The 27,902-nt window shown below is 43.7% G+C and overlaps 1 long non-coding RNA gene across 1 annotated transcript; it reads left to right on the forward strand.

The window, feature by feature from the left end:
* LOC115896871 lies at positions 1-27,902 on the forward strand. Its single transcript, XR_004056779.1, has 4 exons — positions 1-136; positions 328-558; positions 25,687-25,725; positions 27,744-27,902. It is a non-coding gene; the product is annotated as an uncharacterized LOC115896871 (long non-coding RNA).

Here is a 27,902-nt window from a genome sequence, read left to right on the forward strand (position 1 = left end):
TGCTGGATGGATGCTAGAGATGGACATCTGCTCTCTGTCTGCTCAGCACCTGTGGGAGACGTGGCTGCTGTCCACCAGAGGCTTAGGTTTCCCTCCCGTTGTGCAGAGTGGCTGCTGGGAATGGTCGCCCAGCCAGGTATGAATTTTGCAAAACTTCCCTACACACAGTGGGGCCCCATGGCTAGTTCTGTATGTGACTAGAGGTGGTGGAGAAATGGGTGTGTCTTCTTAATCTTCTTCACCCACTTCTGCTGGCTTGAGAAGAGTGAGTGCTGCTATTTTATTTTTTCATTTGTTTTTTAATTTTTCCTTATTTTTTACATACAGATGGGGTTTTGCCAAGTTTCCCAGGCTGGTCTCGAACTCCTGAGCTCAAGCAATCTGCCTGCCTTAGGCTCCCAAAGTGCTGGGATTACAGGCATAAGCCACCAGGCCTGGCTTAGTGTTCGAAATTTAGAAGCCACTTGTTGAAGCTGGCACAGATACAGAAGAGAAGAAACCCATTTCCTCAAATCACTGCTTCAAAGAAAGCTGCCGGATCAAGAACACACAGATTATGTGAGTGGCTGGGCATAGTGGCTCAGGCCTGTGGTCCCAACTACTCGGGAGGCTGAGGTGGGAGGATGGCTTGAGCCAGGAAGATCCAAGCTGCAGTGAGTTGAGATCATGCCACTGCCGTGCAGCCTGGGTGGCAAAGCAAGACCCTGTCTCAAAAAAGAAAAATTATGTGAGCAGGAAATAGCATTTTAATGTGTTCAGATATAGAAAATGTTGGGATTTGCTTGTTACAATAACTAACGTTACTCATCATCTAGCAGCCATCCCCTCTGTCTGATAAAGTACCCTGCCTACTCTCTGGGGAAGTAACTTCTTTGCCCTCCATCAGGGGTTGGTAAGGTTGTTTATCTCTGTGCTCTGTGGCTTCCTCTCCCCAATTTGACCCATTGCATTGGCTCACAACCCAGACTAGTCATGTTCTCCTTTTATTTTTTGGATGCGTGATAAGTTCAGAGATGGGCTCATGACTCAAATTGTGCCAACGAGAATTGTCCTGAAGCCTCAGCCTATGGGCCGTGGGAAAGAGTTTTCCCCTTTCTCTGGACTCCTGTGTGGAGGACCTATGAGATGGTGCCACCTCATCCAGTATATTGAGGAAGGAAGAAGCAACCGATGGAGAGAGTCATCATCCATGGCATTATATGGGTCTCTGGGTCTAGCTGGGCCTGAAGCCCATCCTTGGGTTTACTGGTTATGTGAGCTGAAAGTTCACTAATATTATTGTGTTCAATTTTTGTTTAGTTACTTATTTTGCTTAAGCTACTTGAGTTGAATTTTTGTCTCTTGCAGTCAAAAGAGTACTGACTTACACTCTTCCCCACTACAGTTCCAGCTCCATCCTCCACTCTCTGGACTTCGTAGTTCATACACCCTATCTCACTGCTGCACTGGAGTGGTTAAGAGGCATTCAAAACTCACTTGCTCCAAAGTGAACTCTGGATTCTGCCAGTTCCCAAATCTGTTCATCTCCAAGTCTTTCCCCTCAGTGAATGGTAACACTTAATTGCTTGAACTCAGAATTTAGGTTACTTTTTTTTTTTTTTTTTTTTTTTTTTTGAGATGGAGTTTCACTTTTTGCCCAGGCTGGAGTGCAGTGGCTCAATCTCGGCTCACTGCAGCCTCTGCCTCCCAAGTTCAAACGATTCTCCTGCCTCTGCCTCCCAAGTAGTTACAGGCATGTGCCACCACACCCGGCTAATTTTGTATTTTTAGTAGGGACGGGCTTTCTCCATGTTGGTCAGGCTGGTCTCGAACTCCTGACCTCAGGTGATCCACCCGCCTCGGCCTCCCAAAGTGCTGGAATTACAGGCATGAGCCACTGCGCCTGGCCTAGGTTACTCTTAAGTCTTCTCTTTCTCTCCCTTCCTTTATCCAGTTTAGCAGCAAGTCTACCTTCAAAATATAACCTTCTCCTGCCTATGCTCTCTCACCTGCATTTCTCCAAAGGCCCCGTAAATGGTCTTCCAGCTTCCATTCCTGCCTCCCCTTAACTCATTCCTTCTATAGCAACCAGGAGAATCCTACAGTTGTGCATTCTTCTGCCTGAAACTGTCCAGTGTCATTCTTTTGCTCTGAAAGCCTAAAATCCTCTACCAAGATGTTCACAGTCTTGCATGGTCTGGCTCTTTCCTGCCTCTGCAGTCTCGTCTCACACCTTCCCCCCTTTGCTCGGTATGTGCCAGGTATTCTGGATTCCGTCTTTCCCAGGCCACCTGCATCCCTTTTGCACATTTGGGCCTTCGAACCTGTTGTTCTCTCCATCTAAGAAGTTATTCCTCTTTCTTTTTATGGCCCCACTTCCCCAAGAGGCCTCCCCTGACCATCCTATTTAGTCTATTATTTCCTTCATAGGAGATTCTGTCATTATCTTGGCTATTTACTCTTTTATTTGTCTGTTATCTGTCTCTCCCCATTAGAATGTAAGCTTCAAGATGACAGGAACCTTGTACCATAGCTGACTCTCCTGGCACTGTGTCTAGTATATAGTCGATGCTCAAATATAAACTCTCCTCTGCCTGTGGCAGGCCCTGAGAGGTTCTAACAATGCAATTTGAAACCCTAGACTAGAAATTGTCTGTGGTCCCTATTGATTCCAGGGTTTATGATTCTTCTGAACTAAAGCACATCAAATATGATATCTCAATTAATATCATGTAGGTTGGAGTGACAGAAAGATATATAGCCACGTATTTTGGAATTGTAGCTGTCTCCATGGAATAAGTTTTCCAATAGGAAGTCAACACTGTCTTAGTTAGCTTAGGCTACAATAACAAAATATCATAGACTGAGTGGCTTAAACAAGAGACAATTATTTTCTCATAGTTCTTGATGCTGGACGTCCAAGAACCTGGCAAGGACTCTCTTCCTGGTTTGCAAACAGCTGGCTAAATTTTTGCTATGTTCTTTACACGACAGAGAGAGTGAGAGAGAGAGACAGAGACAGAGACAGAGAGAGAGAGAGCTACAGTCCTATCAGATTCAAGCTCTACTCTTACGACTTCACTTAATCATTAAAAAAAAAAATTTCCATAGGTTATTGGGGTACAGGTGGTATTTGGTTATCTAAGTTCTTTAGTGGTGATTTGTGAAATTTTGGTGCACCCATCACCCAAGCAGTATACACAGCACCCTATTTGTAGTCCTTTATTCCTCGCTCCCCTCCCACCCTTCCCCCCAAGTCCCCAAAGTCCATTGCATCATTCTTATGCCTTTGCATCCTCATAGCTTAGCTCTAACATATCGGTGAGAACACACAATGTTTGGTTTTCCATTCCTGAGTTACTTCACTTAGAATAAGAGTCTCCAATCTCATCCAGGTAGCTGCAAATGCTATTAATTCATTCCTTTTTATGGTTGAGTAGTATTCCATCATACATATGTGTGTGTATATATATATATATATACACACACAGATATGTATAATGGAACATATATATCACAGTTTCTTTAGCCACTCATTGATTGACGGGCGTTTGGGTTGGTTCCACAATCAAATTGTGCTGCTATAAACATGCGTGTGCTTGGGCCGGGTGTGGTGGCTCACGTCTGTAATCCCAGTATATATATATATTAGCTTCTTTATCTACTCGTTGATTGATGGGCATTTGGGTTGGTTCCACAATTTTGTAATTGCAAATTGTGCTGCTATAAACATGCTTGTGCTTGGGCCGGGTGCGGTAGCTCACGCCTGTAATCCCAGCACTTTGGGAGGCCTAGAGCGGTGGATCACCTGAGGTCAGGAGTACAAAATCAGCCTGGCCAACATGGTGAAGCCCCATCTCTGCTAAAACTACAAAAATTAGCTGGGTGTGGTGGTGCATACCTGTAATCTCAGCTATCTAGGAGGTTGAGGCAAGAGAATTGGTTGAACCTGGAGGCGGAGGTTGCACTGAGCTGAGGTCACACCACTGCACTCCAGCCTGGGAAACAAGAGTGAAACTCCATCTAAAAAACCAAAAAACCAAAAAGCAAACAAACAAACAAACAAACAAAAACTATGTGCAAGTATCTTTTTCATATAATAACTTCTTTTCCTCTGGGTAGATACCCAGTAGTGGGATTGCTAGATCAAATAGTGGTTTTACTTTTAATTTTTTAAGGAATCTCCACACTGTTTTTCATAGTGGCTGTGTGTCCGGAATTGGTTCCTTCTGGTGGGTTCTTGATCTCACTGACTTCAAGAATGAAGCCATGGACACTTGTGGTGAGTGTTACAGCTCTTTTTTTTTTTTTTTTTTTTTTTTTTTTGAGATGGAGTCTCACTCTGTCACCCAAGCTGGAGTGCACTGGCCAGATCTCAGCTCACTGCAAGCTCCGCCTCCCGGGTTCACGCCATTCTCCTGCCTTAGCCTCCCGAGTAGCTGGGACTACAGGCGCCCGCCACCTCGCCCGGCTAGTTTTTTTTTTTTTTGTATTTTTTAGTAGAGACGGGATTTCACTGTGTTAGCTAGGATGGTCTCGATCTCCTGACCTTGTGATCCACCCGCCTCGGCCTCCCAAAGTGCTGGGATTACAGGCTTGAGCCACCGCGCCTGGCTGAGTGTTACAGCTCTTAAAGATGGTGCGTCCAGAGTTGTTTGTTCCTCCCAGTGGGTTCGTGGTCTCACTGACTTCAGGAATGAAGCCTTAGACCCTCCTGGTGAGTGTTACAGCTGATAAAGGTAGTGTGAACCCAAAGAGTGAGTAGCAGCAAGATTTATTGTGAAGAGCAAAAGAATAAAGCTTCCAAAGCCAGGAAGGGGACCCCAGTGGGTTGCCACTACTGGTGTGGGTGGCCAGCTTTTATTCCCTTATTTGGCCCTGCCCACATCCTGCTGATTGGTCCATTTTACAGAACGCTGATTGGTCCATTTAACAGAGTGCTGATTGGTGCATTTACAATCTTTTAGCCAGACACAGAGTGCTGATTGGTGCATTTACAATCCTTTAGCTAGACACAAAAGTTCTCCAAGTCCCCATCCAATGCAGAAGCTCAACTGTCTTCACCTCTCAATCCCCCCTCTAAACAGGACACCCCAAATGCTGTTGGGAATTGGCCGATGACTGTTCTAGCTACTTCCTGCTGGATAGGGGCAAAGAAGGGACCCTGCAGTTGTAGTGTCCTCCAGAGGGGAACTCTTTAGGCCAGTGAAAGGGCCAGCAGGTTGGTCCAGGGGTCCTCGGTAGCAGTTGTTAGTTGAGCTCTTTTGGGGTTCCATTTGTAAGACCATCTGTAACTTGATGGCCTCGATCCTAGAGGAAACAAATTTGACAAGAAGGTTAAAAATACAGGGCCTGAAGGTGAGTAATAGCAAGATGGCTGCCACGGGACCTAGAAAGGGGAGAAGCCATGTTGCCCAACTCCAGAGGTTGGTATAAGAGTTTGAAAGGCGTTGTCTGATTTCAGAAGCCTTTTCCTGTAAATGCCAGGTGGCATCTCATACTGTCCCTGACTGGTTAGTGTAAAAACAACACTCTTCCCCTAAGAAGATGCAGGGTCCTCCTTTCTCAGCAGTGAGTCGGTCTAGGCCTCCTTGGTTTTGGAGAGTCACTGCTGCCAGAGTCTATTTGGGATTGTAGAGTAAGAATAGATTTCGTTATTTCTTGCAAACTGAGAAATCCTTTGAGAGTGTGTGGTAGTAGGATAATGAAGTAGATAAACTGCTTATTCCAGTTCCTGTAGCAGTAGCCATTCCTAACCCTATAAGCAGGGGTATTAGTTGTATGGCTCTGCGCTGATGGGCTTGAGCTTTGAGGTGTACTGATAGAGTCTGATTTCCTGGGGCAATGTTAATGTTGGGACTTAGAAACTAAGGTGCAGGTGCCTGGCCAGTTAGTGGGGAGGCAGATATAGGTTGATATTCCATATAAGAAGAAAATACCTGGATGGGTAGACAGGACTGGTTGTGTTTGTTAAAAAGGTGTGTGAGTTTGTTGTTTTCATTTCTCCATACTCCTAGAGTACTTGCTAAGGTAGCTCTGGTGAGCAGCTGGAAAGGGGTGTTGGGAGCAAACTGAGTGACTCCCTGTGTTCTATTTTCCCATTGGAGAAAAAACTATTTTGTATCTACTAGGAACCATTTGAGAGAGTGATAGAAAGAGGGGATGAGAAGGCATTCACTAGTGGTGGTGGTGCTGCTGCAGGGGGTCCAGGGGTGAATGGTCATGCAGGGAGTATGTTTGCCATTACAAAACCTGGACTGTTTGTTAAGCAGGGAGGGGGTGATGAGTTTTGGAGGCCTTGAGAAGTGGACAGGCCATCTGAATGGAGCTGTTTGGGTGACTCGGAAGTTACTATGATCAGTTGAGACTTGAAGTTGTAGGGTGTAATTACACTGATGATGCCCCAGGGGCAGGCCTGATAACAGGTTGTGTTGGATGCATAAAGGGGCTTGGAAAGTTAAAATGGTATTTGTAGTTACAGGGCCATGCATGGGCTTTTCATTGCTTGAAAAGCAATGAAAAGGTGAGGTTGGAATGTAAAAATGTAAAAGTTGGATTTCAAGTCGTGTTAGGGTATTCTTGGTCCTTTCAGAGATGGGGAAGTTGGCTAATGATTGCATATTTAGAAGTCGGAAACGATATTTTCCTTCATAACGAGGTTGGTAGGTTAAGTTAGTAAAGACCCAATTTTTTTGAGGAAATGGGAGTGGCAACATAAGCAGAGGTTGATAGAGAAATACTAAGCCAACAGTCATTTGCCAGGGAAGGATTGGACTGGTTTAACAGGGAGTGGGTTAAGTTGAGAATGTTGTAGAGGTAATTAGGAGCTAGTGGGGGGGTGGGGGGTGGTGGTGATTGTATGAGGTATCCAAGGAAGCAGGAGGGATAAATAGGCAAAGAGTAAATAGGAAGGTGAAGAGGGTGCTCTGCAAGACGAGATCATTTTATCCAGTCTGAGTTAAAGGTAGGAGTAAATTGCTGTCAGAAGGAAGGAAGATAGAAAGAAGGTTGATGTGATTAGGATTTTCATCCCAGCAGGAGCTACAGTATATAGTCCTATCGCAAAGAGTATGGTTAGTATACTGCTTAATAATATGATGAAATAGTAAAAGGATTCCATTAAAGGGGCAAGGAGAGGTGTTAAAGATAAAGATTATGTAGGTTTTCACTTATTTTTTTTTTTAAGGAGGAAGGGGTTTTTCTTCAGGATCAGTGGTAGGAGCCTTTTAGTCTGGGATGTTTCCTTCTGAAATAGGAGATGCAAGTCCTCCAGTGGTTCGCAGGTGTATGGAGGCTGGTCTGGCTGATCTTGGGACTCCTGAGCACACAGTCACCCAGATTCCTCCGGAGTGTCCAAAATTTAACTCGGGTGTGGTGAATCCAAGATTCCACTCCTGCCACCTTAACTGCAGTGGGGGTAGAGAGGATTACCGAGTATGGACCTTCCCACAGAGAATCCATAGATGGGGAGGTAGAGGGGAGATATTTGACCAACACTAGATCTCCTGGATCTCCTGGTTGAAACAACTCTATTCCCTTTTCTCTGTGAAGGGATCTCTGTGAATTTTGCCAAGGAAGTTATATCTTTGACCAAGTTGGCCATTTCCTGATCACGTAGGAGGTAATTTGTGAGAAAAGGTCACCCATACAGCATTTCATATGAACTGAGCCACATTTTGTGAGGAGAATTTCGGATTCTCAACAAGACCGTGGGCAAAAGAGTAGGCCATGGGAGATGAGTTTCTTGTGTAAGTTTCCTTGAGTGCCTCTTGAGTGTCTCATTTGTCTTTTCAACCTTCCCTGAGGATTGTGGCCTCCAGGTGCAGTGAAGGTGATATTGTATCCCGAGGGCCCTGGAAATTCCCTGAGTTATTGTGGCCTCCAGGTGCAGTGAAGGTGATATTGTATCCCGAGGGCCCTGGAAATTCCCTGAGTTATTGTGGCTTTAAGAGCCAGACCATTGTCACTCTATAAGCTTTGGGGAAGCCTAAATCTAGGAATTAGTTCATGAATTAGGACTTTAATCACTTCCTGAGCCTTCTCTGTCTTGCAAGGGAAAGCTTCTATCCAATTTGTAAAGGTATCAACACAGACCAACAAGTATTGAAATCCCGTTGACTTAGGCATATGGGTGAGGTCTAACTGCCAGTCCTCTCTGGGATAGTGACCTATTCTTTGTTCTCCTAAAGGGGCCTTACAGTGGACCAAGGGATTATTCCTTTGACACATCTCACAGATTTTGACTTCCTGTCAGATGGTCCAGAGGAGATTTGGCCCTGTAAATAGGGATTTGGCCATTTGATGAGTGTTTTCAATACCCATATGAAAAGTTTGGTGGAGGGTTTTAAGGATTTTCCACTGGCTGGCTTCAGGTATAAGTATCTTTTCTTCTTCTGTCGTAAATCACCCTGAGAGAACTATGGCCCCGTCAAAGTCCCCATTCTGTTTCAGTTGGGGAATACTGGAGCTTAATCTCTTGGAGGGGGTTTTCCATACCAAGGGTCCTTCCATAGGTATTTCTAATGGGAGGTTCCATCTGGCAGCAATTTTGGCTTCAGCATCAGCCTGATGGTTTCCTTCTGTCTTTTCTTCTTCACCTTTCTGATGGCTTTGTCAGTGTAAACCTGCCACCTCCTTGGATTTTTGCACTGCGTGCAATAACTCCATAATTTCCTTGTGGTATTTAATAGGGGTTCCCCCAGAGGTTAGGAACTCCCTTTCTTTCCATATTGCAGCATGGGCATGTAGGATTAGATAAGCATACTTGCTATCTGTATACACATTTATTCTTTTTCCCTCTCCCAGTTCTAAGGTTTGGGTAAGTGCCACTAGTTCTGCTAACTGGGCGCTGGTCTCTGGGGGAAGAGGCTCACTTTCAAGTACAGTTATTTGCCAAGTACGGTAACCTACCCTTTGTATCCCATTCTCCACAAATGAACTTCCATTGGTATATAGGTTAAGGTCAGGATTAGCTAAGGTGACTTCTAAGAGATCATCTCAGGCGGCATAAGTCTGAACTATAATTTATTGGCAGACATGCTTGATTGGTTCCCCATCCTCTGGGAGAAAAGTGGCAGGTTGAGGGCTATGCATGTATGTATTTGAAGCACTGGTCCCTCAAGGAGTAGCGCCTGGTATCTAAAGAGGCAGTTGTTTGATAGCCATAAACTTCCTTTGGCACCTAGTAAGCCATTTACATCATGAGTAGTCCAGACAGTGAATTCCTTTCCTTGTATTATTTTGATGGCCTCTGACACTAAGACGGCCACTGCTGCAACTACCCATAGACAGTGAGGCCAGCCTTTTGCTACTACATAAATTTCCTTACTTAGGTGTGCCACTGGTTGTGGGGTTGTCCCACGAGTCTGAGTAAGGACTCCAAGAGCTATCCCTGCTCTCTCTGTGATGTATAAAGAGAAGTTTTGTCCTGTGGGAAGGCTTAAAGCTGGAGCTTGTACTAGGGCCTGCTTTAAGGTTTTGAAGGCTGTTTCTGCCTGTGGTTCCCATTATACTAGATGAGTATTTGCCCTCTGGGTCTCCTTGATTAGAGTATAGAGTGGCCTGGCCACCTCGCTGTATCCGGGGATCCATAGTCGGCAAAAGCTGGTGATTCCAAGGAACCCCCGCAGGCAAAGCTGGGCCTTTGACCTGGACGCCTTCTACCCTTGATTAGCTAGAAAGTTCAAGAGATTTAGAGTAGCCTGCTAGCATGAGGCTTCTGAACTAGTAACCAAAAGTAAATCATTCATGAACTGAAGGACCAGAGTGCCTGGACTTGAGAAGCAGCCTAGATCTTGGGCCAGTGCCTGACCAAACAGATGAGGACTATCCCTAAACACTTGGAGTAAGACTGTCCATGTAAGTTGGGACATGTGGTCTGTGGGGTCCTCAGAAGCAAAAAGAAACTGGGAGTCAGAGTGCAGGGGAATATAGAAGAAGGCATCCTTGCGGTCCAGAACAGTGAACCATTCTGCTTCCTCTGGTATTTGAGAGAGCAGGGTATAGAGGTTGGGTACAACTGGATATAGAGGAATTACTGCCTCATTGATGAGTCAAAGATCTTGCACTAGACTCCATTGACCGGTTTTTGTACTCCTAGAATTGGGGTGTTGCAGGGACTGCTGCATTTCCTTACTAAGCCTTGAGATTTTAAATGTTTAACAGCATCCTGTAATCCTTTATGAACTTCAGGCCTTAAGGGATATTGCCTTTGATAAGGAAAAGTGGTGGGGCTCTTTCAGCCTGATTTGGACTGGGTGGGCATTTTTTGCTCTTCCAAATTGTCCTGCTAATGCCCAGACTTCAGGGTTGATTCCCTCCTCAAGTAGGGGACAACAAATGTGTAACTTCTTCCCCATATTCATGTAGATAATAACTCCAGTTTTGGCTAATATATCCCTCCCTAATAAGGGTGTGGGACTTTCAGGTATAACACGAAAGGCATGTGAAAAGAGCAAAGTCTCCCAATTAGCTGAGGAGGTGGGAGAAATACCTGGTTATAGGCTGTCCCAGGACTCCTCGGATGGTAACAGACCTTGAGGACAGTCATCCGGGACAGGGGATTAACACTGAGAAGGCCGTGCCAGTGTCCAGGAGGAAGTGAATTTCCTGGACCTCAATGGTTAAACGTACCTGGGGCTCAGTGAGGGTGATGACATGAGCTGGCACTTGCCCTGGGCATCCTCAGTCCTGTTGTTGGATCAATTGGTTGGGGGCTTCTGGCCCAGAGAACCTTTGCCCTCTGGCACAGTGTGCCTTCCAGTGATTGCCTTGGCATAGTGGACATGGACGAGGGGGTGGCTTGTTTCTCATTGGACAATCTTTTTTAAAGTGTCCTAGTAAACCACACTGATAACAAAGCCTACTGGGTGATTGGCCTGTTCCACTTTCTGTCCTCTCTGAACCACCAAGGTTTGTTTGTCTGAGGGCCATGACTAAGGCTGTGGCCTTTCTCTGATCTCGCTTTTCCTTTTGGACCTGTTCCTCTTGGTCCCTATTATAGAACACCGAGGTTGCCAGGTTTAATACTGCCTGTAGATTTCATTCAGGGCCCAGGACTCGCTTTTGGAGCTTTCTCCTGATATCTGTGGCTGATTGGGTAATAAACTTATCTTTTAGAATCAATTGGCTCTTGAGTGAGTCAGGTGACAGGGGAGTATATTTTCTTAAGGCCTCCCACAGCCGCTTGAGGAAGGCAGAAGGATTTTCTTTCTTTCCATGAGTTATGGTGGACATCATTGAATAATTCATGGGCTTTTTTTCCTAATTTTCCTTAGTCCTCCTAGAACACAGATGTTTGCGTCTCCAGTCCCCATGATCTGAGTCGAGGTCCCAGTAGGGATCCATACTGGGAACAGCTTGCTGACCAGAAGGGAATTTGTCCCTTTCTTTGGCTGTCATTCTATCATTTACTTGACTAAGATACCAGGTATCTCCAAACTCTCGGGCTGCAGCTAAAGCTGCATTATTTTCAGTAAAGGCCAGAGTTTGATCTAACAATAGCATGACATCTCTCCAAGTGAGATCGAAGGTTTGCCCTAGACCCTGTAGGACATCTATGTATCTATCAGGATCATCTGAAAACTTCCCCAGGTCTGCCTTGATCTGCTTTAAATCAGAGAGGGAGAAGGGGTCATTTACCTCGGTTGGGCCAAATCCCCCTCCCTCTACAGCTTGAAGGGGACATAACCAATAGCCCGGGGATTTTTGTGGTCCTTTGGAGATTTATTTGCTTGTTTCCTTCTGGGTGGGGTAAATTAGAGGAGACTTATGATTAGTAGGAAGGGGAGCTATAGGGAGGCTAGGGTATGGGGGTAAGCTGAGAGGTCCTCCTGTGGGATGTAAATTGCAAGCTTTGCATAGTTGTGTATTCTCCTTCAATGAAAAGAAAGCTTAGACATAAGGTATTTCACTCCATTTGCATTCTCTCTTACAGAAAAAGTCAAGCTGCAGGATAGTATTGTAATTTATACTTCCCTCAGGTGACCATTTTTTCCCATCAGAGAGAGAATACTGGGGTCAAGCCATAGTGTAGGAAAAAATGAGCCACCTCTTTTTCAGGGTTTGCAGGTCAAATTGGTCCCAATGGCTTAGGATGCATTTCAAGGGTGAGCCTGTTGATACCTGTGTTTCCCATCTGAAAGGCAAAACCCCCCGTGGTTTTGGTTTGTTTGTTTCTCCTCCTGCCCAAGAATCTGCAACGGTCCCTGGACCCTGCTGATCAGAATAGTTGCGCTCACTGATGCAGCGGCAGAAACAACCCCTGCCCAAAAACACGCAACGGTCTCTGGACCCTGCTGATCGGAATAGTTGTGCTCAACTACACAGCAGCAGAAACACTAGTTTTCCTCCTAGACCACAAAGAGGACTGAGGAAGGTTGGATTTAGTGGCCCTTACCAACACATTCTTGAAAACCTGCACCCTTGCCTGTCCTCCTAGACTACAAAGAGGACCGAGAAAAATCGGATTTGGTGGCCCTTACTGATGCATTCTTGAAAACCTGTTAGAGTCCTAAGCATTCTCCTGTTAGTACTGTGACTTTACTTACGTCCTATAAAGATGTTTTGCCCCAAAAATGAAGTGGAGGGCCATACCCTGAGGGAGGGAAGGGATCTCCAGAGTTGGAAGAGTGATGCCTTTTGTACTCACTTATATGAATAGGAAGGATACAATTTCTGAGGCTCCCCATATCCTAGCTTCACGAATAGCTTTTGTTAGGCCTGTTTGTCTGAGGAGGGATCCTAAAATTCCAGATCGTACACCCTATGATGGGGCTTTGGGCAAAAAATATGTCTTTCTGATTGGTGAGTCCAGGTGCCTAAAGAAGGGAATGGAGTCCTGGAGTTTATTCTAGACATCATTCTTATAGGAGAAACTAGAAAAGCACCAGAGATAGGAAGTGGTTTTTAGAAGTGGGACTAGCCTCAGAGAAGAGAGACAGGAGGAAGTTTGTCTGACAGGTATTAGGACCCAGGAGGCAAGGGTCAGGATAGATAGGATAGATGGGCGAGTCTCGCTTGGGCGATGTGACTTTGAGAGTTCTGCTCATGGCCACAGGGTCAACCAACTTGTTGTTGGGACCCCGGAATTGAGTGCCTTTCTTCTCTGTTGACCCTCGGCTCAGCCCAGAAGTACAGGAAAAGCAGAAGCTGGTTCTAGGCAAACCAACGCTCCCAAATCCGAAGAGTCGGGGGTTGTCAGAGAGCCTTTTCCCAGAAAGGCTGACACCCCTGTCTTTAGTCCAGAGGCTGCTCTAGTCACTTTTTTTTTTTTTTTTTTGAGGTGTTCACTTTTTAACTTTTATTTTATTTTATTTTATTTTATTATTTATTTATTTTATTATACTTTAAGTTCTAGGGTACATGTGCATAACGTGCAGGTTTGTTACATATGTATATTTGTGCCATGTTGGTGTGCTGCACCCATCAACTCATCAGCACCCATCAATCCATCATTTATATCATGTATAACTCCCCAATGCAATCCCCGCCCCGCCCCCCCCGCCCCATGATAGGCCCCAGTGTGTGATGTTCCCCTTCCCGAGTCCAAGTGATCTCATTGTTCAGTTCCCACCTATGAGTGAGAACATGCGGTGTTTGGTTTTCTCTTCTTGTGATAGTTTGCTAAGAATGATGGTTTCCACCTGCATCCATGTCCCTATAAAGGACGCAAACTCATCCTTTTTTATGGCTGCATAGTATTCCATGGTGTATATGTGCCACATTTTCTTAATCCAGTCTGTCACAGATGGACATTTGGGTTGATTCCAAGTCTTTGCTATTGTGAATAGTGCCTGCAATAAACATACGTGTGCATGTGTCTTTGTAGTAGAATAATTTATAATCCTTTGGGTATATACCCAGTAGTGGGATGGCTGGGTCATATGGTACATCTAGTTCTAGATCCTTGAGGAATTGCCATACTGTTTTCCATAATGGTTGAACTAGTTTACAATCCCACCAACAGTGTAAAAGTGTTCCTATTTCTCCACATCCTCTCCAGCACCTGTTGTTTCCTGATTTTTTAATGATTGCCGTTCTAACTGGTGTGAGATGGTATCTCATTGTGGTTTTGATTTGCATTTCTCTGATGGCGAGTGATGATGAGCATTTTTTCATGTGTCTGTTGGCTGTATGAATGTCTTCTTTTGAGAAATGTCTGTTCATATCCTTTGCCCACTTTTTGATGGGGTTGTTTGTTTTTTTCTTGTATATTTGTTTGAGTTCTTTGTAGATTATGGATATTAGCCCTTTGTCAGATGAGTAGATTGCAAAAATTTTCTCCCATTCTGTAGGTTGCCTGTTCACTCTGATGGTAGTTTCTTTTGCTGTGCAGAAGTTCTTTAGTTTAATTACATCCCATTTGTCAATTTTGGCTTTTGCTGCCGTTGCTTTTGGTGTTTTAGACATGAAGTCCTTGCCCATGCCTATGTCCTGAATGATACTACCTAGATTTTCTTCTAGGGTTTTTATGGTATTAGGTCTAACATTTAAGTCTCTAATCCATCTTGAATTAATCTTCGTATAAGGAGTAAGGAAAGGATCCAGTTTCAGCTTTCTACTTATGGCTAGCCAATTTTCCCAGCACCATTTATTAAATAGGGAATCCTTTCCCCATTTCTTGTTTCTCTCAGGTTTGTCAAAGATCAGATGGCTGTAGATGTGTGGTATTATTTCTGAGGACTCTGTTCTGTTCCGTTGGTCTATAGCTCTGTTTTGGTACCAGTACCATGCTGTTTTGGTTACTGTAGCCTTGTAGTATAGTTTGAAGTCAGGTAGCGTGACACCTCCAGCTTTGTCCTTTTGACTTAGGATTGTCTTGGCAATGCGGGCTCTTTTTTGGTTCCATATGAACTTTAAAGCAGTTTTTTCCAATTCTGTGAAGAAACTCATTGGTAGCTTGTTGGGGATGGCATTGAATCTATAAATAACCTTGGGCAGTATGGCCATTTTCACGATATTGATTCTTCCTATCCATGAGCATGGTATGTTCTTCCATTTGTTTGTGTCCTCTTTGATTTCACTGAGCAGTGGTTTGTAGTTCTCCTTGAAGAGGTCCTTTACATCCCTTGTAAGTTGGATTCCTAGGTATTTTATTCTCTTTGAAGCAATTGTGAATGGAAGTTCATTCCTGATTTGGCTCTCTGCTTGTCTGTTACTGGTGTATAAGAATGCTTGTGATTTTTTGCACATTAATTTTGTATCCTGAGACTTTGCTGAAGTTGCTTATCAGCTTAAGGAGATTTTGGGCTGAGACGATGGGGTTTTCTAAATATACAATCATGTCATCTGCAAACAGGGACAATTTGACTTCTTCTTTTCCTAACTGAATACCCTTGATTTCTTTCTCTTGCCTGATTGCCCTAGCCAGAACTTCCAACACTATGTTGAATAGGAGTGGTGAGAGAGGGCATCCCTGTCTTGTACCAGTTTTCAAAGGAATTTTTCCAGTTTTTGCCCATTCAGTATGATATTAGCCATGGGCTTGTCATAAATAGCTCTTATTATTTTGAGGTACGTTCCATCAATACCGAATTTATTGAGCGTTTTTAGCATGAAGGGCTGTTGAATTTTGTCAAAAGCCTTTTCTGCATCTATTGAGATAATCATGTGGTTCTTGACTTTGGTTCTGTTTATATGCTGGATTATGTTTATTGATTTGCGAATGTTGAACCAGCCTTGCATCCCAGGGATGAAGCCCACTTGATCATGGTGGATAAGCATTTTGATGTGCTGCTGAATCCGGTTTGCCAGTATATTATTGAGGATTTTTGCATCGATGTTCATCAGGGATATTGATCTAAAATTCTCTTTTTTTGTTGTGTCTCTGCCAGGCTTTGGTATCAGGATGATGTTGGCCTCATAAAATGAGTTAGGGAGGATTCCCTCTTTTTCTATTGATTGGAATAGTTTCAGAAGGAATGGTACCAGCTCCTCCTTGTACCTCTGGTAGAATTCAGCTGTGAATCCATCTGGTCCTGGACTTTTTTTGGTGGGTAGGCTATTAATTGTTGCCTCAATTTCAGAGCCTGCTATTGGTCTATTCAGGGATTCAACTTCTTCCTGGTTTAGTCTTGGGAGAGTGTAAGTGTCCAGGAAATTACCCATTTCTTCTAGATTTTCTAGTTGATTTGCGTAGAGGTGTTTATAGTATTCTCTGATGGTAGTTTGTATTTCTGTGGGGTCAGTGGTGATATCCCCTTTATCATTTTTTATTGCATCTATTTGATTCCTCTCTCTTTTCTTCTTTATTAGTCTTGCTAGCGGTCTGTCAATTTTGTTGATCTTTTCAAAAAACCAACTCCTGGATTCATTGATTTTTTGGAGGGGTTTTTGTGTCTCTATCTCCTTCAGTTCTGCTCTGATCTTAGTTATTTCTTGCCTTCTGCTAGCTTTTGAATGTGTTTGCTCTTGCCTCTCTAGTTCTTTTAATTGTGATGTTAGGGTGTCAATTTTAGATCTTTCCTGCTTTCTCTTGTGGGCATTTAGTGCTATAAATTTCCCTCTACACACTGCTTTAAATGTGTCCCAGAGATTCTGGTATGTTGTATCTTTGTTCTCATTGGTTTCAAAGAACATCTTTATTTCTGCCTTCATTTCATTATGTACCCAGTAGTCATTCAGGAGCAGGTTATTCAGTTTCCATGTAGTTTAGCAGTTTTGACTGAGTTTCTTAGTCCTGAGTTCTAGTTTGATTGCACTGTGGTCTGAGAGACAGTTTGTTATAATTTCTGTTCTTTTACATTTGCTGAGGAGTGCTTTACTTCCAATTATGTGGTCAATTTTGGAATAAGTGCGATGTGGTGCTGAGAAGAATGTATATTCTGTTGATTTGGGGTGGAGAGTTCTATAGATGTCTATTAGGTCTGCTTGGTGCAGAGATGAGTTCAATTCCTGGATATCCTTGTTAACTTTCTGTCTCGTTGATCTGTCTAATGTTGACAGTGGAGTGTTGAACTCTCCCATTATTATTGTATGGGAGTCTAAGTCTCTTTGTAAGTCTCTAAGGACTTGCTTTATGAATCTGGGTGCTCCTGTATTGGGTGCATATATATTTAGGATAGTTAGCTCTTCCTGTTGAATTGATCCCTTTACCATTATGTAATGGCCTTCTTTGTCTCTTTTGATCTTTGATGGTTTAAAGTCTGTTTTATCAGAGACTAGGATTGCAACCCCTGCTTTTTTTTGTTCTCCATTTGCTTGGTAGATCTTCCTCCATCCCTTTATTTTGAGCCTATGTATGTCTCTGCATGTGAGATGGGTCTCCTGAATACAGCAGACTGATGGGTCTTGACTCTTTATCCAGTTTGCCAGTCTGTGTCTTTTAATTGGAGCATTTAGTCCATTTACATTTAAGGTTAATATTGTTATGTGTGAACTTGATCCTGCCATTATGATATTAACTGGTTATTTTGCTCATTAGTTGATGCAGTTTCTTCCTAGCCTCGATGGTCTTTGCATTTTGGCATGTTTTTGCAATGGCTGGTACCAGTTGTTCCTTTCCATGTTTAGGGCTTCCTTCAGGGTCTCTTGCAAGGCAGGCCTGGTGGTGACAAAATCTCTAAGCATTTGCTTATCTGTAAAGGATTTTATTTCTCCTTCACTTATGAAACTTAGTTTGGCTGGATATGAAATTCTGGGTTGAAAATTCTTTTCTTTAAGAACGTTGAATATTGGCCCCCACTCTCTTCTGGCTTGTAGAGTTTCTGCCGAGAGATCTGCTGTTAGTCTGATGGGCTTCCCTTTGTGGGTAACCCGACCTTTCTCTCTGGCTGCCCTTAAGATTTTTTCCTTCATTTCAACTTTGGTGAATCTGGCAATTATGTGTCTTGGAGTTGCTCTTCTCAAGGAGTATCTTTGTGGCGTTCTCTGTGTTTCCTGAATTTGAATGTTGGCCTGCCCTACTAGGTTGGGGAAGTTCTCCTGGATGATATCCTGAAGAGTGTTTTCCAACTTGTTTCCATTTTCCTCCACACTTTCAGGCACCCCAATCAGACGTAGATTTGGTCTTTTTACATAATCCCATACTTCTTGCAGGCTTTGTTCATTTCTTTTTCTTCTTTTTTCTTTTGGTTTCTCTTCTCACTTCATTTCATTCATTTGATCCTCAATCGCTGATACTCTTTCTTCCAGTTGATCGAGTTGGTTACTGAAGCTTGTGCATTTGTCACGTATTTCTCGTGTCATGGTTTTCATCTCTGTCATTTCATTTATGACCTTCTCTGCATTAATTAGTCTAGCTGTCAATTCTTCCACTCTTTTTTCAAGATTTTTAGTTTCTTTGCGCTGGGTACGTAATTCCTCCTTTAGCTCTGAGAAGTTTGATGGACTGAAGCCTTCTTCTCTCATCTCGTCAAAGTCATTCTCTGACCAGCTTTGATCCGTTGCTGGCGATGGGCTGCGCTCCTTTGCAGGGGGAGATGCGCTCTTATTTTTTGAATTTCCAGCTTTTCTGCCCTGCTTTTTCCCCATCTTTGTGGTTTTATCTGTCTCTGGTCTTTGATGATGGTGACGTACTGATGGGGTTTTGGTATAGGTGTCCTTCCTGTTTGATAGTTTTCCTTCTGACAGTCAGGACCCTCAGCTATAGGTCTGTTGGAGATTGCTTGAGGTCCACTCCAGACCCTGTTTGCCTGGGTATCAGCAGCAGAGGTTGCAGAAGATAGAATATTGCTGAACAGCGAGTGTACCTGTCTGATTCTTACTTTGGAAGCTTCCTCTCAGGGGTGTACTCCACCCTGTGAGGTGTGGGGTGTCAGACTGCCCCTAATGGGGGATGTCTCCCAGTTAGGCTACTCAGGGGTCAGAGACCCACTTGAGCAGGCAGTCTGTCCGTTCTCAGATCTCAACCTCCGTGTTGGGAGATCCACTGCTCTCTTCAAAGCTGTCAGACAGAGTCATTCGCATCTGCTCAGGTCTCTGCTGCTTCCCCTGTTGTTTTTTTAGCTGAGCCCTGCCCCCAGAGGTGGAGTCTATAGAGACAGGCAGGTTTCCTTGAGCTGCTGTGAGCTCCACCCAGTTCGAGCTTCCCAGCGGCTTTGTTTACCTACTTAAGCCTCAGCAATGGCGGGCGCCCCTCCCCCAGCCTCGCTGCTGCCTTGCGGTTAGATCGCCGCAGACTGCTGTGTTAGCAATGAGGGAGGCTCCGTGGGCGTGGGACCCTCCCGGCCAGGTGAGGGATATATTCTTCTGGTGTGCCCATTTGCTTAAAGCGCGGTATTGGGGTGGGAGTTACCCAATTTTCCAGGTGTTGTGTGTCTCAGTTCCCCTGGCTAGGAAAAGGGATTCCCTTCCCTCTTGCGCTTCCCAGGTGAGGCAATGCCTCGCCCTGCTTCAGCTCTCGCTGGTCAGGCTGCAGCAGCTGACCAGCACCGATTGTCTGGCACTCCCTAGTGAGATGACCCCAGTACCTCAGTTGAAAATGCAGAAATCACCAGGTCTTCTGTGTCACTTGCGCTGGGAGTTGGAGACTGGAGCTGTTCCTATTTGGCCATCTTGCTCCGCCCCCTCTAGTCACTTTTAACTGGCTGACAGGTACCCAATATTTAACCCCTGTATTCTAAGGAAAAATAGGACAGAATAGCAAGTGAAAGGGGTCCACTGGTACTCACCGCTTGGTGATTGTCCTGGCAGAGTTGCCAAAATGTGTCCGGAATTGGTTCCTTCCAGTGGGTTCTTGGTCTTGCTGACTTCAAGAACGGAGCTGTGGACCCTCGTGGGGAGCGTTACAGCTTTCAAAGATAGTGTGTCCAGAGTTGTTTGTTCCTCCCAGTGGGTTTGTGGTCTCGCTGACTTCAGGAGTGAAGCTACAGACCTACACAGTGAGGTTACAGTTCTTAAAGTTCATGCGTCTGGAGTTGTTTGTTCCTCCCAGTGAGTTTGTGGTCTCGCTGACTTCAGAAATGAAGCCACAGACCCTCATGGTGAATATTACAGCTCATAAAGGTAGTGCAGACCCAAAGAGTGAACAGCAGCAAGATTTACCATGAAGAGTGAAAGAACAAAGCTTCCACAGTGTGGAAGGGGACCCAAGCAGGTTGCTGCTGCTGGCTCGGGTGGTCGGATTTTATTCTCTTATTTGGCCCCACCCACATCCTGCTGATTGGTCCATTTTACAGAGCGCTGATTGTTCCATTTTACAGAGTGCTGATTGGTCCATTTTATAGAGTGTTGATTGGTGTGTTTACAATCCTTTAGCTAGACACAGAGCGCTGATTGGTGCATTTATAATCCTTTAGCTAGACACAAAAGTTCTCTAAGTCCCCATCCGACCCAGAAGCTCAGCTGGCTTCACCTCTCAGCTGTACTAATTTACATTCCCACCAGCAGTTTAGAAGTATTCTCTGACCACCACATCCAGGCCAACATCTATTGTTTTTGAATTTTTTATTATGACCATTCTTCAGGAGTAAGGTGATATCACATTGTGGTTTTGATTTGCATTTCCCTGATCATTAGTGATGTTGAGCATTGTTTCATATGTTTGTTGGCCATTTGCAAATCTTTTGAGAATTTTCTGTTCATGTCCTTAGCCCACTTTTTGATGGGATTGTTTGTTTTTATCTTACTGATTTGTTTGAGTTCGTTGTAGATTCTGGATATTAGTTCTTTGCCAGTTGTATAGATTGTGAACATTTTCTCCCACTCTGTGGGTTGTCTGTTTACTGACTGTTCCTTTTGCTGTGCAAAAGCTCTTTAGTTTAATTAAGTCCCAACTATTTATCTTTGTTTTCATTGCATTTGCTTTTGGGTTCTTGGCCATGAAATCCTTGCCTAAGCCAATGCTTAGAAGGGGTTTTCCAATGTTATCTTCTAGAATTTTTATAGTTTCAGGTCTTAGATTTAAGTCTTTAATCCATCTTGAGTGGATTTTTGTTTAAGGTGAGAGATGAGGATCCAGTTTCATTCTTCTACATATGGCTTGCCAATTATCCCAGTACCATTTATTGAAAAAGATGTTCTTTCCCCACTTTATGTTTTTGTTTGCTTTGTCAAATATCAGTTGGCTTTAAGTATTTGGGTTCATTTCTGGGTTCTCTATTCTGTTCCTTTGCTCTGTGTGCCTATTTTCATACCAATACCACACTGCTTTGGTGACTATGACCTTATAGTACAGTTTGAAATCAGATAGTGTGATGCCTCCAGATTTGTTCTCTTTGCTTAGTCTTTCTTTGGCTATGCAGGCTCTTTTTCAGTTCCGTATGAATTATGGAATTGTTTCTTTTAATTCTGTGACAAATGATGGTGGTATTTTGATGGCGGTTGTGTTGAATCTGTAGATTGCTTTTGGCAGTATGTTCATCCTCACAATATTGATTCTACCTATCCATGAGCATGGGATGTGCTTCCATTTGTTTGTGTTGTCTGTGATTTCTTTCAGCAGTGTTTTGTAGTTTTCCTTGTAGAAGTCTCTCACCTCCTTGGTTAGGTATATTCCTAAGTGTTTTATTTTATTTTTGCAACTATTGTAGAGGGGGTTGAGTTCTTGATTTGATTCTCTGCCCTCTGTTGCTGTTGATGTATACAAGAGCTACTGATTTGTATACATTAGCTTGTATCCAGAAACTTGGCTGAATTTTTTATAAGTTCTAGGAGTTTTCTGGAGGAGTCTTCAGCATTTCTGAGGAAAACAATCATATCATCAGCAAACAGGGACAGTTTGACTTCCTCTTTACCGATTTGGATGCCCTTTATTTCTTTCTCTTGTTCAATTGCTCTGACTAGGGCTTCTAGAACTATGTTGAAGAGGAGTGGTGAGAGTGGGCATCCTTGCCCTGTTTCAGTTCTCAGAGGGAATGCTTTCAACTTTTCCCCATTCAGTATTATGTTGGCTGTGGGTTTGTCATAGATGGCTTTTATTACATTAAGATATGTCCCTTGTAGGCCGGGCGCGGTGGCTCAAGCCTGTAATCCCAGCACTTTGGGAGGCCAAGGTGGGCGGATCACGAGGTCAGGAGATCGAGACCATCCTGGCTAACACGGTGAAACCCCGTCTCTACTAAAAAATACAAAAAACTAGCCGGGCGAGGTGGCGGGCGCCTGTAGTCCCAGCTACTCGGGAGGCTGAGGCAGGAGAATGGCATAAACCCGGGAGGCAGAGCTTGCAGTGAGCTGAGATCCGGCCACTGCACTCCAGCCTGGGCGACAGAGCGAGACTCCGCCTCAAAAAAAAAAAAAAAAAAAAAAAAAAACACAAGATATGTCCCTTGTATGCTGATTTTACTGAGAGTTTTATTCATAAAGGGATGCTGGGCTGTTTGGTGGCTCACACCTGTAATCCCAGCACTTTGGGAGGCTAAGGCAGGTAGATTATGAGGTCAGGAGTTCAAGACCAGCCTGGCCAACATAGTGAAACCCCGTCTCTACTAAAAAATACAAAAAATTAGCCAGGTGTGGTGGTAAGCGCCTGTAAGCCCAGCTACTCAGGAGGCTGAGACAGGAGAATTGTTTGAACCCAGGAGGTGGAGGTTGCAGTGAGCCAGGATCATGCCATTGCACTCTAGCCTGGGCAACAGTGAGAGACTCCATCTCAAAAAAAGAAAAGAAAAGAAAAAAAGGATGCTGGATTTTGTCAAATGCTTTTTCTGCATCTATTGAGATAATCATGTGATTTTTGTTCTTAATTCTGTTTATGTGGTGTATTACATTTATTGATTTGCATATGTTAAACCATCCCTGCATCCCTGGTATGAAACCCACTTGATCATGGTGGATTATCTTTTTGATATGTTGTTGGATTCAGTTAGCTATTATTTTGTTAAGGATTTTAGCATCTAAGTTCATCAGGAATATTGGTCTGTAGTTTTCTTTTTCGGTTATGTCCTTTCCTGGTTTTGGTATTTGGGTGATGCTGGCTTCATAGAATAAGTTAAGGAGGGTTCCCTCTTTCTCTATCTTGTGAAATAGAGTAAAAAAGATTGGTACCAATTTTTCTTTGAATGTCTGGTAGAATTCTGCTTTGAATCCATCTGGTTCTGGACTTTTTTTGTTGTTGTTGATAAGTTTTTAATTATCATTTCAGTCTCACTTCTTGTTATTGGTCAGTTCAGGGTATCTAATTATTCCTGGTTTAAGCTAGGAGCGTTGTATTTTTTCCAGGAATTTATCCATCTCTTCTAGGTTTTCTAGTTTATGTGCATATAGGTGTTCACAGTAGCACTGAATGTTCTTTTGGATTTCAGTGGTGTCAGTTGTAACATCTCCCATTTTGTTTCTTAATGAGGTTACTTGGATTTTCTCTCTTCTTTTCTTGGTTAATCTTGTTAATGGTCTATCAATTTTATTTATCTTTTCAAAGAACCAGTTTTTTTGTTTTATTTATCTTTTGTATTTTTGGGGGGGGGTTGTTTCAATTTCATTTAGTTCTGCTCTGATTTGGTTATTTCCTTTCTTCCTCAGGGTTTGGGTTTGGTTTGTTCTTGTTTCTCTAGTTCCTTGAGGTGTGACCTTAGAATGTCAGTTTGTGCTCTTTCAGCCTTTTGATGTAGGTGTTTAGAGCTATGAACTTTCCTCTTAGCACCACCTTAGCTGTATCACAGAGATTTTGATAACTTGTGTCATTATTATTGTTCAGTTTGAAGAATTTTTAAATTTTCATCTTGATTTCATTTTTGACTCAATGCTCATTCAGGAGCAGGTTATTTAATTTCCATGTATTTGCATGGCTTTGCATGGTTTCTTTTGGAGTAGATTTCCAGTTTTATTCCACTGTGGTCTGAAAGGGTGCTTGATGTAATTTCAATTTTCTTAAATTTATTGAGGCTCATTTTATGGCCTATCATATTGTCTATCTTTTGGGGAAAGTTCTATGTGCTGTTGAATAGAACGTATATTCTGCAGCTGTTAGATGAAATGTTTTGTATGTATCTGTTAAGTCCATTTGTTCCAAAGTATAGTTTAAATCCATTGTTTCTTTGTTGACTTTCTGTCTTGACCTGTCTAGTGCTGTCAGTGGAGTGTTGGGAAGTCCCCCATTATTATTGCATTGCTGTCTATCTCATTTCTTAGGTCTACTAAGTTTTATAAATTTGGGAGCTCCAGTGTTAGGTGCATATATGTTTAGGATTGTGATAGTTTCCAGTTGGACATGACCTTTTACCATTATATACTGTCCCTCTTTGTCTGTTTTAACTGCTGTTGCCTTAAGGTTTGTTTTGTTTGATATAAGAATAGCTACCCCTGCTCACTTTTGGTGTCCATTTGCATGAAATGACTTTTTCCACCCCTTTAATTTATGTAAGTCCTTAAGTGTTAGGTGAGTCTCCTGAAGGCAGCAGATACTTGGTTGGTGAGTTCTTATCTATTCTGCAGTTCTGTGTCTTTTAAGTGGAGCATTTAGACCATTTACAATGTCGGTAGTGAGATGTTGAGGTACCACTGCATTCATCACGCTATCTGTTGCCTGTATACCTTGTTTTTTTGTTTGTTTGTTTTTTGTTTTTGCTTTTTAACTTGTATTTTTGTTTTATAGGTCCTGTGTGATTTATGCTTTAAAGAGGTTCTGTTTTGATGTGTTTCCAGGATATGTTTCGAGATTTAGAGTTCCTTTAAGCAGTTCTTGTAGTGGTGGCTTGGTAGTGGTGAATTCTCTCAGCATTTGTTTGTCTGCAAAAGACTGTATCTTTCCTTCATAAATGATGCTTAGTTTCACTGGATGTCCTTGGCTGATAACTGTTTTTGTTTGTTTGTTTGTTTTTTGTTGTTTTTTTGAGACGGAGTCTTGCTCTGTCGCCCAGGCTGGAGTGCAGTGGTGCAATCTCGGCTCACTGCAAGCTCCACCTCCCAGGTTTGCACCATTCTCCTGCCTCAGCCTCCTGAGTAGCTGGGACTACAGGTGCCCGCCACTGTGCCCGGCTAATTTTTTGTATTTTTAGTAGAGATGGGGTTTCACCATGTTAGCCAGGATGGTCTCGATCTCCTGACCTCATGATCTGCCTGCCTCGGCCTCTGAAAGTTCTGGGATTACAACTGTGAGCCACCACGCCCGGCCTAACTGGTTTTATTGAGAAGGCTGAAGATAGGGCCCCAATCTCTTCTAGCTTGTAGGGTTTCTACTGAGAAATATGCTGTTAATCTGATACGTTTTCCTTTATAGGTTACCTGGTGCCTTTGTCTCACAGCTCTGAAGATTCTTTCCTTCATCTTAACTTTAGATAACCTGATGACAAAGTGCCTAGGTGATGATCTTTTTACGATAAATTTCCCAGGTGTTCTTTGTGCTTCTTGTATTTGAATGTCTAGGTCTCTAGCAAGGTCGGGGAAGTTTTTGTTTATTACTCCCCCAAATACATTTTCCAAACTTGCAGATTTCTCTTCTTCCTCAGGAACATCAAGTAATCTTAGGGTTGGTTGTTTATCTTAATCCCAGACTTTGTGGAAACTTTGTTCATATTTTCTTATTCTTTTTTATTTGTACTTGTTGAATTGGGTTAATTCAACAACCTTGTCTTTGAGATCTGATTTTCTTTCTTCGACTTGTTCAATTCTATTGCTAAGGCTTTCCAGAGCGTTTTGCATTTCTATAAATATGCCCAGTGTTACCTGAATTTTTGATTGTTTTTTATTTAAGCTATCTATTTTCTTAAATATTTTTCCCTTCACTTCTTGTATTGTTTTTTTTGGGGGGGGGGGTTTCCTTGCATTGGGCTTCACCTTTCTCTGGTGCCTCCCTGATTAGCTCAATAACTAACCTCCTGAATTCTTTTTCAGGTAAATTGCGGATTTCTTCTTGGTTTGGATCCGTTGCTGGTGAGCTACAGTGACTTTTTGGGGGTGTTAAAGAGCCTTGTTTTGTCATATTACCAGAGTTGGTTTCCTGGTTCCTTCTCATTTGGGTAGGCTCTGTCAGAGGGAAGGTCTAGGGCTGAAGGCTGTTGTTCAGATTCTTTTGTCTCATGGGATATTCCCTTAATGTAGTACTTATCCCTCTTTTCCTATGGATGTGGCTTCCTGTGAACCGAGCTACAGTAATTTATCTCTCTTCCGGGTCTAGCCACCCAGCAGGTCTACCTGGATTCCAGCTAGTATTGGGGGTTGTCTGCACAGAGTCCTGTGATGTGAACTGCCCATGGGTCTCTTAGCTGTGGATACCAGCATCTGTTCCAGTGGAGGTGGCGGGGTGGGGGGTGGGTGGGTGGTGAAATGGACTCTGTGAGGGTTCTTAGCTTTGGTTTAATGTTCTATTTTTGTGCTGGTTGGTCTGTTGGGAGGTGGTGCTTTCTAGAGAGCATTAGCGGTGGTAGTATGGAGAGGAACTGGCGGTGGGCGGGACCCTAGAACTCCCCAGAGCATATGCCCTTTGTCTTCAGTTACCAGGGTGGGTAGGGAAGGCCCATCAGGTGGGGGCAGGGCTAGGCATGTCTGAGCTGACTCTCCTTGGGCGGGTCTTGCTGTGGCTGCTGCAGGGGTGGGGGGTTAGGTTCCCAGGTCAATGGAGTTGTGTTCTTAGGAGGATTACCGCTGCCTCTGCAGAGTCATGCAGGTTTTCAGGGAAGTCGGGGAAAGCCAGGAGTCATAGGCCTCACCCAGCTCCCATGCAATCCGAAGGGATGGTTTCACTCCCACCAACAGCCCATGCAGGGCTTCAGAACTTGCCCCAGGCCACCCACCACTCAACTGTGAAAGAAAAGGGCTTTGGTTCTTCCCCTGCCTGTGGAGTCTGAACGGCAGATTCACACCCTCCCCCAAGTTCTGGCCAGGAGGTTTCTCACCCGGTTCAAATTGTTACAAAGTTCAGCTGGAGACTTCCTTCTGCCTGTGGCATCCTCCCCTTAACCACCCGCATGCCTCCAGCCACCTCCGAAGGGTGCCTGGTGGTGCCGGGCAGGAATGGCCTGCTTGGGGGCCAGTGAGCTCCCAGCGCCTTTCCGCTGCTTCTTCTACCCCTGTAATTCACTCAGCTCTCTAAAATGACTCAGCTCCAGGTAAGGCCGGAAACTTCTCCCATGGAGCTGCACCTGGTGGGAGGAAGAGGATGTTCTTTTCCTCTTCTGGGTCTTGCAAAGTTGCTCCATGAGTTAGCTTAGGCCTTGTTAGCAGACTTCTCCTTCCTTGAGTCCTGGCCTGGTACCCTACTCCCATTTCTTCTCTTTTCTAGGGAATTCATCTTCGCCAAGGCTGCTGAGGTTGGGGTGGGGAATGAAAAATTATTTTGTCTTTATTAAACCCTCTAGATGAACCCCTTCCCTTAAACTCCCCCTATGCCCTGGGGCTTATCTGAAAATCAAAAAGTCATTTGCCATCTGCTCTGACAGAATTAATTCCTAGGCATGTCTCAAGGTTAAAAGACCTCTGTTTCCTTTGCTCTCCAACAACTTCTAAAAGTCAATGTCCCTAAAAAGCTCTATTTTCCATTGTCCGAGTAAATCTCAGAATTCTTGTTTTCCTATTAACTTAAATATATTTGTTCCATAACCAGTAGGTGGCAGTATTTCTACACTTTTCTCCCTTCATGTAATAGGATTTACCTAAAAGCAGAGTGGGTTCAGGGTGTTGAGACAGTCTCAAAGGAGTTCTCCTAAGATGCATATTTCCCAGAAGTTTTTTTTTTTTTAATATAAAATGGAGTCTTACTATGTTGCCCAGGCTGGTATTGAACTGTTGGGCTCAAGAGATCCCCCTGCTTTAGCTTCCTGAGTAGTTGGGATGGCAGGTGTGTGCCACGAAGCAGAGCTGTACCCAGAAATTTTGTTGTTGTTGTTCACTGAGAACTGATAATCTTTTACTTTATTGTCATGATTAAACTTTTAACTTCTTTTTATTCTGAGGCAATCTCAAATGTACATAAAAGTTGCAATTATACTGTTTGGACGAACGGAGGCAAGATGGTGCACTTCCGGGTTCTTCTTCACCAACTTTTCCCGTGCGCGGGAAAATGCAGCCGGCGCCCGGGAAGGTGCAGACCAACTGGGCATGCGCCAGGTGAC

This window comes from Rhinopithecus roxellana, chromosome 4 (genome assembly GCF_007565055.1).
Source record: "Rhinopithecus roxellana isolate Shanxi Qingling chromosome 4, ASM756505v1, whole genome shotgun sequence".
NCBI classification, from domain to species: domain Eukaryota; kingdom Metazoa; phylum Chordata; class Mammalia; order Primates; family Cercopithecidae; genus Rhinopithecus; species Rhinopithecus roxellana.